The following is a 15,059-nucleotide window of genomic DNA, read 5'->3' on the forward strand; positions in this document are numbered from 1 at the left end:
GCGATCCGACCCTTCCGCTCATTAAGACTGTAGGGCCCGAGGTGTTTAGGGGAAATTTTGATTGTGCTGGTGAGCAAAATTGCCATAGCTGTCTAGGCACGGGCTTTTTGCAGTCTTACCTATTTGTTCCCCCAAACCTTATCGCTAGTCTCGACGTGAGGAAAAGGTCTTATGTAATGACTGTTTCAAAAAAAAGAAAGGAGGTGCTCGTACCTTTGTTAGCCCCCTGAGTGAGATCCAACCCCTTGCGGTTGCTGGGGCCGGATGTTACTGGAGACCGGAGCGAGGGTAGCGAACTTAGTCTTGCATTCGCACGTACCCCTTACTTAGGATTTTGACGATCATTGTGTGACCATGCATTTTGGTCTTTTCGCTGGCCCTGGCCTTCCCTAAGCCCCCACACATGGTGGGGATTCAGTCAAGGGCCGGCTCATTTTGTGACTATCACCCCATCCATGGTTTCTATAACTGAGGGGTTAAGGCAACGTCACTTGCCTCGACGGCTCAAGTGACGTGCTTTATGAGCTCGCTAACAGGGATGTTCGGATGGAATCTGATCCCATTTGCTTTGTGATAGGGTCGGCAAAGCCCTCGGGTGGCATTCTGTTGCTCTTTGACCTGCCTTCTAATAGATTTCCCCTCAATGGGGATTCTATGGGCTCGGCTAGAGGCTGGATTGAACTAGAAGGTTAAGATGACCCTTCCTGCCTTAATGCGGGTTGGGCAAAGGCCGCTGAGGCTCATCTATGTTTTTCTCCCCTGGCTCTTGTTGGACGTGAGGTGGCCTTAGACCCTTCATGGGTTAGCCTTCGAACCTTGGTCTCTCGATCATGGATTGAGTGGTTTGAGCTCCCGAGCCCCTTAGGGTCTGATAGGGGTCGGCCATGTTTCGTGCGTTACCCTGTCCTCGGTTTCCACAACCGAAGTGGCTGAGTTGATGATCCTTGCCTCGACGGCTCAAGTGTCGTGCTCCATGAGCTCGCTAACGGGTATGTTCGTGTGAAATCTAGGTCCATAATTTGCTGATGGGGTCGGCAGAGCCCTCTTGTGGCATTTCACTACTTCTTAACCCACCTCCCGGTAGATGCCCGAGCCGTTCGATAGGCTCAGGTGGCCCGTTGGTCTCTCCTCGATGGAGATTCTGTGGGTTTGGCTCGGGGCTAGAATCAAACGAGGAAGGTCGAGATGTCCCTGTCCGCCTCTGAGTGGGGTCAGGCAAGGCTACTGGGGCTCATCTAAGTTTTTCTCCCCTGGCTCTGTTTGACGTGAGGCAGCCTTGAGCCCTTTGTGGGCTGGCCTTCGAACCTCGATCAGTTGCCGCTCATATTGAATGAGGTGGCTGCCGCTTCGTGATGCGACACGAAGCGTTGAGATGCAGCGATTTTCATATGCGACGTTTGGATGACGGGATTAATGTGTGATTTAATTGAAACGAAAGGGGGGGTTGGTAATGTTACCTCGGTGGTATGAGCGATGAGAAGCTTTTACCAGAAATGTCCGTGCGGGCTTCGGATCCAACGTTTGTGACGAGGTCGGTGTAACCTGCACAAGTATTGCCATTTTTCGTTTATGTCTCTCAGCGGCGATCCAAGCCATTCGATTGATTTAGGCGTCCTGACAGCTTCTCCTCGAAGGATATTCTATAGGAGGACCCCTCTGAACCCTTCTCAAGAAGGTGGGAGCTAAAGCTTGTGGTGCGGGGAACTATGAATTCGATTATGCTGGCGAACAAAAACACCATAGCCGTCGGGGCGTAGGGTCTGGCAGTTCATCCAGTTGTATTCAAAGTTTCATATCCACACACCGTGCTTCCGGTTTTAGCTGTAAGGAGGGGTCAGGCGAAGAGGATGTCTAAATAGGTAGACACTCTCAGTAGCCCTCGAGTGGTGTCCATGCCCCTACCATTGCTGGGGTTGGAAACTCGGTAATGAAGTTGACGCGCAAAGTAAGAAAACAGAGGTGCTTATCTTTTAGCGGGCCATTTGTTCGTCGTTTTGTCTAGGCCATCCGGTCAACCCAGGAGGCTTGTTGGGCCACCTTGGATGGGGGTTCCATCGTTGGGTCATTCCATGGTCCTGCCTAGGGAAGCAGAGAGTCGCCTACATGCGGGTGTGCCCTGGTTCTCGCGTCCGGTGTGCATTAGTGGTGGGCCACACCTAGGCAATGTCCTGCTTGACCAGGCGATGTCTCATCGACCAGAGCGCGTCCCGTCAGCTCCGACGCGTCTCCTCGGGTTCCCGTCGTCCTTGTCCTCGGTGTTGTCCGTGGTGGGGGCAGGCTCATTCCCCTCCTCCCCTTTGTTGGAGCTTCCAGACAAGAATTTCCACATGAGGCTGCAGTCGTTGAGCAGATGCTTTACGGGAAAGGCGTGGTTCGGGCACGGCCCTTCGAGCATTTTTTTTTCAATGTGGTTCAAAGTGCCCTCCGCGGGCTTCTGACCACCTCTTCTCTTGAGGCATGGTTGGTGGCGATGTCCAGGAGCTCCTTGGTGGTTCACAGGCCCTTGCATCCTAGCTTATGAACCAAGGACTCGTAGGTTGTCCTGGATAGGAAGGCTCCTATCACGTTGGCGTTGGCGATGTTAGGGAGCTCGTTGCACTGCTGGGAGAAGCGCCAGATGTACCCCCGGAGCGTCTCACCGGCCTTCTAAAGGCAGTTCTTGAGGTTCCATGGGTTCCCAGGGCATTTGTACATGCCCTGGAAGTTTCCCACAAAGATCTCATTCAGATTCGCCCAACTCTGGATTGCATTGGACGGTAGGTGTTCCAACCACGCCCGAGCCGAATCGGCCAAGAATAGTGGAAGGTTGCGGATAATGAAGTCATCATTATTCGCAAGCCGATAGTCTTCAAGCCAAAGCCTGGGGTTTGTCTCCTCGGAGTACTTAGGGATGTTAGTAGGTGGTCGATACCTTGGTGGGAACACAGCGTTGAGGATGTGCCGACCGAAGGCCTGAGGGCCTGGCAGGCTAGGGCTCGAGCTCGGGTCCTCACCACTGTCGTAGCGTCCGCCGCGTCGAGGATGATAGCCGCAGCGGACTCCTTTCCTTGGGTCGCCGTAGGTGCACCTGTGGGCGCCCATGGTGCTGCATGCATCGCGGTCGCGACCGAGACGCTGATGTATCTGGGTCGCAACGTGCTGCCCACTGCCTTGTGGTGCTTGGTGGACTGATGCGTCCCTAGCAGGACGTACTGAGGGTGTACGCTGGCTGGTGTCAAGCTCGTGTCGTTGAGACAACAAGCTTTTCGCCTGCTGCACCGCCGCACGCTCGAGCAGCGTGCGAATTTCGCGGTGGGCCCAGCGATCCTCAGGCGTTGTGGCCTCTAGAAGGCCATGGAGCAAGGCCGTGGCAGCGGCGATGTTCTGGCTCACCTGAGCGAAGTGAGGAAGGGTTTCATCGTTGGCGATGATCCTTCGATTTATGTCATGGGCCACGGTGTGTGTGTGCCCACCGTCTCCACGGCGTTCGATCTCCCGATCAACCAACACGTATTCCCGAACAAGCTGTTGTCCAGCTTCATCGATCTCCCACTTTTAGGCTTTTAGCTATTCCACCCCTACGTGGGATGGGGCTGCCATTCTTCCTTTGGTTCCATCGCCGTGGTTGCCTGTCGGGGTAACCTCCTTCTCGGAGGCGCTTTCGACATGTCCCTTGGAGGTTTCCGCCATGAAGCATTCCCAGGAGGGATGATGGCTCCCCCTACCTGAGTTAGAGCCAGAGTCTGACCCCGAACCTTCCGTGAGGAGATCGTGGAGGGATTCTGTGACGCTTTTGATCATCCCCATGAACTTGTTGTTCGTGGGGGACGGGATCGTGCGTTGGGCCACAAGGTGGCTTAGGGTCGCCACGGTGTTGCGGAGACCGAACGAAAATGCCGTTGGGGCGCTCCATGCGGAGTGTTCCGAAGAGAGGGTGAGGCGGCGTGGGTCCTGCTTGGACAGCTAGGGTCCGAGGGAGACGCCGGGCTGGCGCTCAAGCCTCCGGTAGCCGGAGCCGATGGAGGGGAGAGATTGGATGGCGAGATGGGCCAACGCCAACTCTCCTCCCACCATGACGATAAAGTCTTGGTCACCAAAATGCACGTGTGCGCCCGGGACCCAGCTGATTGCATGGTTAGTCCGAGGCCTGATTTGGAACGCGCAAAGGCCCCTACCTGGCGTGCCAACTGTCGGTGTTTCGAACAAACACCGGCTAGTAAATTTGTAATTGTTGCGCGTTAGGCCCGGATGGTGCACTAAAGGACACGAGGTTTATACTGGTTCGAGCTAAATGTCCCTACGTCCAGTCTGCTGCTGCTCGTGTCATCAGTACCGAAAAAGGTTTGTAGTAGGGGGTACAAATGGTCGAGAGAGGGAAAGGTCCCAAGTCTCTGATGGAATGGTCGAGAGGTCGCCGAGAGCTCAGTCGCTGCTCGACTGTGTGTATGGTGTGTGTTGTCGAATCGTATCGATCGATCTTTTTGTCAGTTGATCCGTCCCCCTCACCTATAGCCCTATGGGGAGCAGGACGGTGCGGTGACTGTATGTTCGTCATTGTAGAGGGCGCGAGTCTCTTCTTGGACCATAGTGGTTGTTGTATGTTTATGTTAGGTTCCGCGCCTGAGGGTTGAAGGCGGCGCCTACAACACTATTCGGACTCTGCCATGCCTAGAATGGCCTAAAGCGCCCGTCCTGTCGCACCCTGATGGTACTTTTCTACAGCGGTGCAGGGCATGGTCCTTAGTATTGCGCTTGACTCGAATGTCCTGTCGTACCCTATTCTCGTCATTATGAAGGAGCAGGGTGTAATCGTCGGGCGAGGCGGAGTCTGGCCTCGGTCGTCGGGTGAGGCGGGACCTGCCCTCGGACGTCGGGCAAGGCGGAGCCAGCCCTCGGGGGTCGGGTGAGGCGGAGCCAGCCCTCGGGGGTCGGGCAAGGCGGAGCCAGCCCTTAGGGGCCAGGCGAGGCGAAGCCAGCCCTTAGCCGTCGGGCGAGGCGGAGCCAGCCCTTAGCCGTCGGGCGAGGTGGAGCCTAGCCCTCGGAGGTCGGGCGAGGCGGAACCAGTCTTCTGTCATTCGGACAAGAAGCGCAGTGGCGTTCTCGTCTGATCGGAAGTGTCAACGTTCAATGGTCATTAGTTCCACCTCATTAGGTACCCCGATATTAGGTCCCTGACAGCACTGTTCAACTGTAATTCAGAGTAATCTATGATGTAATATAATTGGGCAAGATTATAACTTTTGTCCTTAGTTGCAATGTAGATAAGTGTTGGCGGTCAACGATAATGAATTTAATTTATTTGCCTCGGTTTTGAATATGGAAGACATGTGGTGTAGGGAGAAGTGGCGAAAGAAGGATCGTCCCAAAGATTTATAACCGGACGCGTCTAGCAAGGATGTACATATCCATCCTGAACTACTAGTGCCTAAATGTGACTGTGATCAGACTGGGATGAGCTAGTCAAGGTGGTTGAATCGAGGCATGCAGATTAGAGATGGCAACGGGCGCAAACCCACTTGGGTTTTGCTAACCCAAACCCATGCTCATGAACAAAAGATCTACCCATTAAAAAAACCCATGACCCATCACAGGTACAATTTTGTGCCCAAACCCATACCCACTCAGGTCACGGGTACCCAACGGGTTGCCCATGCCCACTAACTAGCCGTCAAATTGAACACTCTAAAAAATAATTTGAATATGTTTAATAAAATATATCCTAATTTGAACATGTTTAATCAGACATATATCCAACTAATATCCAAACCTATAGCCGAATATGAAACATTTTCGTTGGCAAAATTTATTTTTTCCATTTCGACCGCCCTTACATGCTAGGAGACGGATTGGAGGCAGGATGTGTGGCTTCACGAGGTGGGACAAAACCAATCGTTGTTTTTTTAGCAACGAAACCAATCGTTGCTGTGTGCTGGCCCTGTGACCTTGTCCCTATCCCGCCAAAATCTGTTTGGCTAAGTGGGCTACGGTGATATCAAAGCCCATAATTGCAGCGCGATGTAGTTAAACATAGACTAGCCATTTTCTTTCTTAGTTTTTCCTTTCATTTTCACAAATGTTTATGATTTCCTAATGTACAAGTTTATGGGTTTAAAAAAACCCATGGGTTTATGGGTATGGGTATTATACTCCCAGACCCACGCCCGGAAACCCGCTGGGTAGCTTTTTACCCAGAAACAAACCCATGGGTAGAGAAATTCACCCATACCCTTACCCTAATAGAGCAAAAACCCAACAGGTTTCATGTTTCGGGTTTCGGGTACCTGCTGCCATCTTTAATCCGGATAATGCTACATGGGCTTACTACACATGACGTGATTGTTGTGTAAGTAATCCTTTGTAAATTGTTAATGTTGTTTCTTTTATATTCCTAATTTAATTCCCGATATGATGGTGGTATTAACTTTCGTTGGATGAGGAGAGGTGCTATCTCTTTTAGTGAATCGACAGGTCTGAACAGTTTGACCCTAGGTTCCTCCTTTTCAAACACTGGGCGTCGCCGACTCCATACAAGAGGTTCAAGCAGTGGATTCCACCGCCCCCGAACCCTCTGCCGATGATGGACAAGGATAAGAACAAAGCCGCCTCCAAGCGACTTGACAACCCACCCTTGTGTGAATGTGGAGATTCAGCTATGGTTGCATCTTCTTTTATTGCCCCCACAGTTTGAGCATGGTAACAAAAATTAAGTAAACCCATTTTTCTTGATAACTTGTAGTTGTATGTATGGAATTACTTATGTATCAACTTGTGCAACACAGATATTGGAAGTGCCACTTCAGAGAGTGGCTCTATGGACCTAAGTCTCATTGGCGTAAACTGACGCAAAAGGAGAAAGAAAAGAAGAGGCGTGTTGCCCCGGCAGTAAATTTCCATTGTGGCGTGGTGCCTTCAGAACTTGGGAATAGGTCACTTTTGCGGGCATGTGATTGATTATGATCGATCAGGTTGGTCATGTATTGAATACTTTAATTTCATGTATTCGTAGAGTAAAGTTCGTATGGTTACACTTGTGGCATAAAATGACTAATGCCTATGAACAGAGCACTCCAAAATTCAAAGAACAAGTTGACGAAGAAATGCAGAAGAAGAGTATACTTGGCCATAAGTTAAGTGTGATCCTCAGCTCCTCGATTCCTACATTAAATGCTGCAAGGAGGAGCAACGTGTTGTGGTGTGGTGACTAGGACTACCTGTCAGGATGACCTCCCTCTTAAGTAGACTACCTAACTAAATAGTTTTTCATTGACTATCATTAGTTAGATAAACTTAATCGGTAATCTCGGTACACCACCCATGATGTACTAAACCAACCTTCATCTAGGATCATGCGAATGGAAAGGATCATTAGAATATACAACAAGTTTACATCACATTAGAAGTAGTACACTAGGTTTACAACGAGTTGTTCCAAATTTAGTCATCAGACCATCGCCACAGAGTACACCAGCGGAAATCTTTTATGAAAATAGCATAAGTTTAAGATACAATGCATGGGTGTGCCATTTCCATGCATCTACACAACACCACATCTCCTACCACTCCTGATCCTCAAAGACTCAGCTACATAGGAGAATACATAGCTAGGACAGAGATACCTGCAAGACTTAAATAATTATAGGGTGAGCACTCAGTTGTACTCAACAAGACTTACCAATATAAGTACAAGGATTATACATTTGGTTCATAGCAAGGATTGCGAGTGGTTTTGCATAAAGGCATTTTGTACAAGATAAAAAATGTGATCCTAACAACTAAGGTAGCATAGCATGTTTAAGTAAGTGCAAGCAATTAACAATTGGATCTCGTTCTTCTACAAGTCCTTTTCCGTCTCTAGTCGTATCTACAAGCGTAGAACTTATAGCATAAAAAAAATTAAAACTCTGCAGAGGGGTAGACATTGACCTCACCAAAGACAAAGGATATCGCTAATATGACCCATCGATACATAAGGGATATCTCGATGTCTCAACCTTTCCCAAGGCAGGCCAAGGATGCCCACGAACGGTTTAACTGTGGGCGTAGGTACTAGCTTCTTCTAGCTACCGCATGCCACACCTCGCGGCAAATCCACGAGAAAGTATGTCTCAACGAAGTACTTGGCTTGCCACACCCATATAAGACTAGTGGTTTTTACAAATATGTTAGCTAGAAGGATAGCCCGCGCATTGCTGCATAACTTTTTTAGAAATAAAAAATTCTTGCATGTATGAATTAAACCTATATATATTCTTACATCCATTTTACCAAAATTAGATAAGGCAAGGAAAGAATCCTATAAAAAACTAACAGAATTAGATCGAATTATAAGACGATGGAATGGCAAAACAAATAGTAATATATGAATGCCTCTATATTTCTTATATGTTGAAATTAAATTGTGCTTAGTGGAGATGGTGTGAATACCTTGCATTAAGAGATTGAAAATTAGTGGGATGACATGGCTATTAGTGGGAGGTGATGTGGATAGGTAGTGAGAAATGATGTGGAAGTCTTGCATGTTAAGATAAAACTTGTAGTGGGGTTTAGCTTTATAAGAGAAATAGATGCCTTACCACCATAGATACACAGTCCTTAACGGGACCAACAAGCTACACTATTCAAGACCTCATCCATCTTGCCGTGGTCCAACCCCTCGATTCATTCTCATCATCATGGTCAAGTTTTAAATCATCTCCCCAATATATGGTGCTTAGTCGAAAAGCGTGCCCTACACGCACGAGAGATGAGAAAAACTCATCTCCATCTCTACTTCTACCGTGTAAGCAAGATAAACATGGATTATACAATAACAAAATTAAACAACTAAAGTTACAAGGCATTGGGTCAAATACAAGGATGAAAGCTCAAGTAGGCAAGCATAGAAATTCTAGTCATATAGTAACATAGCAATGCTATACTTAACCTTTAGGCACATTATGTAAATTGCAAAACAAGTTAGAAATGCTTAGGTGCTACCGGTGTCTGATGACCGGCAACACGTCACGGGGTTACTCGGGATGATGTTTGGTGTGTTTCGACAAAGGCTAAACTCGATGGTAAATGCAAAGACAACATGATTTATTCTGGTTCAGGCCACTAGAATAGCGTAATACCCTAGTCTAGTTAGGTGTGTTGCCTTGCATTGGATTGTTGTATGTGAGATGAATACAAGGGGGTGACCCCGCCTCTCTTTATATAGTCAAGAGGGCAGATGCATTGATCTAGTCCTAGTCAGATAGGACAAAAGAGTTCTAGCTCTATTACAAAAGCTATCTTTCCTAGAACCCGACTAGGTCGATCCTTGATATCTTGGAGTACACGCCACCTTGACTCGTGTCCTCAAGTAGACCGTGGTCTGCCCAGGCCCATATTGGGTAGTCGATCCCATGGGCACCCCTTAGGATCCTGGTCCGTCAAGCCCCTGAGCTCTTCATGGTTGAACTTGTGAAGTCTTCTTGAATCCCTTGGTCTTGGCCAAGTAGAATCAAGCAGCATCCGAGTGCCTACTAAGAGAAACCATGAGTGCTCTTGAAGTCTTCGAGTGGTATGTAGTTTTTGGCAAAGTGCACTAACTGAGGGTAGCCCCCGAGCCTCTTGCTATTTAGCATAAAAAGCTAGAGGGTCCTTTTTGCAATTTTTCAATTCCTTTCGAAGAAATTTGAATGCATCCACTGAGGATATATATTTTGTAGCCCCTAAGCCTAAAACCAACTACCCAGAATTGATTATAGGATCTTTCATACATCCTCAAGGGTAAAGTTGGGGAACCTCCTCAGGACAATGATCAATGATCGCTTGTCCATGAGTAGTTAAGTGCTTTATATCACATGTGAATAGGAAAAAGAATCCTTAGCCTCTGTACCAGCTTTGTCTGCATACCACCCGTGGTGTACTATAGAGTCACATGGGTGGTTGGAATCTTGTCCTTGATGCTGTAAAAGCACAACTGATTGCCCTTGTCCTATCGCAACATGTGGAACCATCCTGCCATGCCCTATTAACTCTGTCTATAGCCATCTTGTGAACTCGGTCCATGAACCTAAAGACTTGGCTATAAATACCCTGGTGAGCTCACTATCTTCACTAGTATTAGTTGTGTTGCAAAACTTAGTCCACAACCCTTGAATATGATAGTGTTTGAGATGCTAGAGTCCCCGGGCGTAGTCATAGTAGATAGTAGTAACCTTGTCTTTTAACTAGGAGAATTCTTGTGATAGGGAGTAGCGTCAGGCTAGTCCCAAGCAGGTGTAGAATAGAATGTCTTATAACTGTAGCTAGAAGAATCCTTGTGATGGCTGGATATAGAGTTTTAGCTCGGTTACGTAGCTATTCTTCGCGCTTGACTCTACACCGTGGCCCCGGAAACATTGCCATCAGCTCCTCGGGCTACTTAAAGATGTAGGCTAGGAAGTTTTGCTCTATCTTACCCAGACCTTGATGCATTGTGGGTCTATTCATGAAGCTAGGTGCGTTAAGGTTAGTGTTGCCGCTAGGATAACACTAAAAGTGTTTGTATCTTGCAATGGCCTACTAGGCCGTGTACTTTGTTCCTCAATATCTAATTTATAATCTAGTCTTTGATTGAATAAATTCTTAAAAATCGTCTTCATAGCCCCTGAGTATACCCTGTTCGTTTGGAGGAATCTAGATGAATTTGTGAGAGCGTGAACAATATTTTTCATCTGCGCACAGTGAATTCCGGCTAAAATTGTGAGCAGCTGAACGACCCCCGACTAAGCATGGCTAAGAGAGCCTTGAGCTTAGTGCCGACTAAGTTGGAGTCCAATTCCAATTCAGATATGAATTCTTAAGTGATCCGACTAGCCTTGAGTTGAAATAACTAAACCTGAGCCAACCAATTAACTGATGTGACACTAGTAGAGAACAGACCTTTGATCCTCGGCCAAAATGGGCTCTAGTCCTGGAATTTTTTGCCCCCGGGACTAGAAATACCTTTAGTCCCGGTTGGTGGCTCCAACCGGGACTAAAGGTCCCTGCCCAACGGCTACTGCGCCAGACAGAGGTGGCAGGGACCTTTAGTCCCGGTTGGAGCCACCAACCGGGACTAAAGGTATACGTTTACTCCCGGTTGGTGGCTCCAACCGGGAGTAAAGGTCTACTCCCGGGCCGTGGCTGCGCCCGGGGTTGGAAAGTTACCTTTAGTCCCGATTGGATCTATCAACCGGGACTAAATGTTCTCCCTTTATAAATCGGCCGTCTCCTCCTTCCTCCCCGAGCCCGAGCTCAGCACATTTTGAAGCTCACTGCAGTAGTGTTCTTGCTTCCTCCCTCCCTCCATTGTTCCTCCATCCATTCTTCGATTCCTCCGTCGATTCTTCAGTTGTAAAGGTTACCAATCTCATACTCTCATTTTTTACCATTTTCTTATGCCATTTTATTCACTATATATATTTATGGTTCTTTATTGTGGTTTTTTTTCATTTGTAAGCAATTTGAGCTCAAAATCACTTTAAGCTTGCATATTTACATGAAAGAAGGTTAAAGTATATATAAATATAAAGTTAGAAAATAGTTAGAAAATTATAGCAAATCCTTACTAGTTGAACTTGCGGACCAGTGTTCAGGTCGGCGAGGATGTTCTCTGCCGAGCGGTAACGGACGTCAAGGAGGAGCTTTGATTCTACGAGGGAGAGCGATAACGGTCGTGGAAGACCGTGTTCCCTTCCTCGTAGAATCGGAGCTCTTCCTTGACCAAGTACGGTGCCGTCCGGTGGAGAAATCCTCGCCGAGCTGATCACGTAAGCAAGGTCAACTAGTACGGATGGTTATTTATTCACATGTCCCGATATCGTCGTAGTAGTCTGTCAATCACCGTACCTAAACGTAGTATATATAAATAAAAACTTAGAAAATAGTTAGAAAATTATAGAAAATCCATACTAGTTGAACTTGCGGACCGTGTTCAGCTCGGCAAGCATGTTCTCTGTCGAGCGGTAACGGACATCAAGGAGGAGCTTTGATTCTATGAGGGAGAGCGACAACGGTCATGGGAGACCGTGTTCCCTTCCTCATAGAATCGGAGCTCTTCCTTGACCAAGTACGGTGCTGTCCGGTGGAGAAATGCTCGCCGAGATGATCACGTAAGCAAGGTCAACTAGTACGGATGATTATTTATTCACACGTCCCGATATCGTCGTAGTAGTCTGTTATGTGTGTACATTCCCATTCTTCTGTTAATTTGCGGAAATATCATATGAATTACTTACCTGCCGCAGTAAAAGACGAGAACACAATGACCATTAAAAATATCATTGTTTAGAGATCTAGATAATTTTATAGTTTGTTAATTTTATTTGTTTATAAAAGAAGAAATTTATAGTGTATTAAAAAATGAGTATAGAGAGTAGATGGCAACTGCTTCCGGGTCCTCGGCCTCTCATGGGTTTCCAAAGCGACTTAGGCCGGGCCTTCCTCTCATTCCATGCGGCAAGTGTCGTGATGAGATGAAGATTGTGATGGAGTACCGAGTGAAGAAGGAGGGTCCCAACAAGGATTGTATCTTCTACAAGTGTCCGGATCGCAATGTGAGTTATTTTATCGTATTTAATGATTATGGTTAGTTTATACCTATTTTCATGATGGTTGTGATTAAAGTTCTAGTTTTTTGTTTTAATTTCAGTGGGATGGCAGTGGACGATGTTCAGGCTTCTACTGGGAGGAAGAGTATGTTGAACTCGTGCAAAAATATCTTGCACAACAGGCAGATACGGCGGCTAATGAGGCAGTGATCCAGCCGAAGAAGCCCAAAGATGTTGCACAATCAGGGGATCTGTCTGTTTTAGTTGAGATTGGTCGCGAAATCCTTGTGCTCCTGAAATGTATTTTAGCTTTAGTTCTTTTAGTGGTAGTTGGGATTGTCTACATTGTAGCGATGCTTTCATAAATTTGTATCTTTTGTGGTGGCACGCATGTTGTATAAATAATTAATTATGATCTAGGTTTTAATATGATATTTATGTCATGTAATGCAGATGAGCCATCATTGGATGTATAATGCTGATCGCCGCTCACAAGAGTTCATTGACGGCGTGCATTCTTTATTACGTGCGGCCGAGACAAACAAACGCGATGGTTTCATGTGCTGCCCATGTGCCATATGTAAGAATACAGGTGGAATATCCTTGCTCAAGGACTCTTCATTCACACTTGTTCAAGTCGGGTTTCATGCCAAACTATATTTGTTGGACAAAGCACGGAGAAACCGGTGTTGTAATGGAAGAAGATGAAGAAGAACAATGGGACGACAATGATATTATTCCTGATGGTGCGTGCTTCAATGATACTGCAATGGGAGAAGCTGAAGAAGAGGTAGCCACAGAAGATGAGCCGGCTGATGATCTTTGTCAGGTCATTCGTGATGCACAAAGAGAATGTGAAAGTGAAAAGGAGAAGATCAAGTTCGAGCGGATGCTAGAAGATCACAAGAAATTGTTGTACCCAACTTGTGATGCAGGGTAGAAAAAGTTGGGAACCACACTAGAATTGCTGCAATGGAAGGCAAAGAATGGTGTATCTGACAAGGGATTTGGAGAGTTACTAAAAATCCAAAAGAAGATGCTTCCGAAGTACAATGAATTGCCCGCCACTACCTACGAAGCAAAACAAGTTGTCTGTCCTATGGGGCTAGAAATAGAGAAGATACATGCATGTCCTAATGACTGCATCCTATACCGTGGCAAAGAGTACGAGAAATTGGATGCATGCCCGGTATGCCATGCGTCGCGGTATAAGATCAGGCGAGATGACCCTGGTGATGTTGAGGGGGAACGTCCACGTAAGAAAATCCCTGCCAAGGTTATGTGGTATGCTCCTATAATACCACGCTTGAAACGTCTGTTCAGAAACAAAGAACATGCAAAATTGTTACGATGGCACAAAGAAGACCATAAGGTAGACAATATGTTGAGACACCCTGCTGATGGGTCCCAGTGGAGAGCAATCGATAGAGAATTCCCGGAGTTTGCAAATGACGCAAGAAACTTAAGGTTTGCTTTAAGTACAGATGGTATCAATCCTTTTGGAGAGCAGAACAGTAGTCATAGCACTTGGCCTGTTACTCTAAGTATCTACAATATTCCTCCTTGGTTATGCATGAAGCGGAAGTTCATTATGATGCCTGTGCTCATCCAAGGCCCGAAGCAACCTGGCAATGACATCGATGTGTACCTGAGACCACTTATTGATGAACTTCTCATTTTGTGGAATAAAGAAGGTGTACGTGTGTGGGATGAGTACAAACAGGAACACTTTGATCTGCGAGCATTGTTGTTCAGTAACAATCAATGATTGGCCTGCTCTAAGTAATCTTTCAGGACAGTCAAACAAGGGATATAATGCATGCACACACTGCTTCGGTGATATTAGAGGTGTATTCTTGAAAAAATGTCGAAAGGTCGTGTACCTTGGCCATCGTTGATTTCTTCCTGCAAATCACCCCTGTAAGAAAGAAAGGTAAGCATTTTAAAGGGAAAGTAGACCACCTGACCAAGCCTCGCAACCGAACCGGTGAGGATGTACTCGATATGGTCAATGATGTGAAAGTCGTCTTTGGAAAAGGACATGGAAGCCAACCTATTCCGAAAGACGCTAACGGTCACGCACCCATGTGGAAGAAAAAGTCCATATTTTGGGACCTACCCTATTGGCAAGTCCTGGAGGTCCGTAGCTCGATCGACGTGATGCACCTGACGAAGAATCTTTGTGTGAACCTGCTAGGCTTTATGGGTGTGTATGGAAAGCCTAAGGACACATTTGAAGCACGACAGGACCTGCGTTGTTTGAGAGAAAGAGACAACCTGCATCCAGAGAAGACAGATGATGGACGCCATTACTTACGTCCTGCTAGCTACACTCTAAGCAAAGAGGAGAAGGAAATCATGTTTGAATGCTTAAACAACATCAAGGTACCATCTAGATTCTCCTCGAATATAAAGGGTATTATAAATGTGACAGAGAAGAAATTCTGTAACTTAAAGTCCCATGACTGTCACTGTTCTCATGACGCAATTACTTCCAGTTGCATTAAGAGGAATTCTACCTCTAAATGTACGTCTAGCCAC

The sequence above is a fragment of the Miscanthus floridulus genome, chromosome 13, assembly GCF_019320115.1.
Source record: "Miscanthus floridulus cultivar M001 chromosome 13, ASM1932011v1, whole genome shotgun sequence".
NCBI classification, from domain to species: Eukaryota; Viridiplantae; Streptophyta; class Magnoliopsida; order Poales; family Poaceae; genus Miscanthus; species Miscanthus floridulus.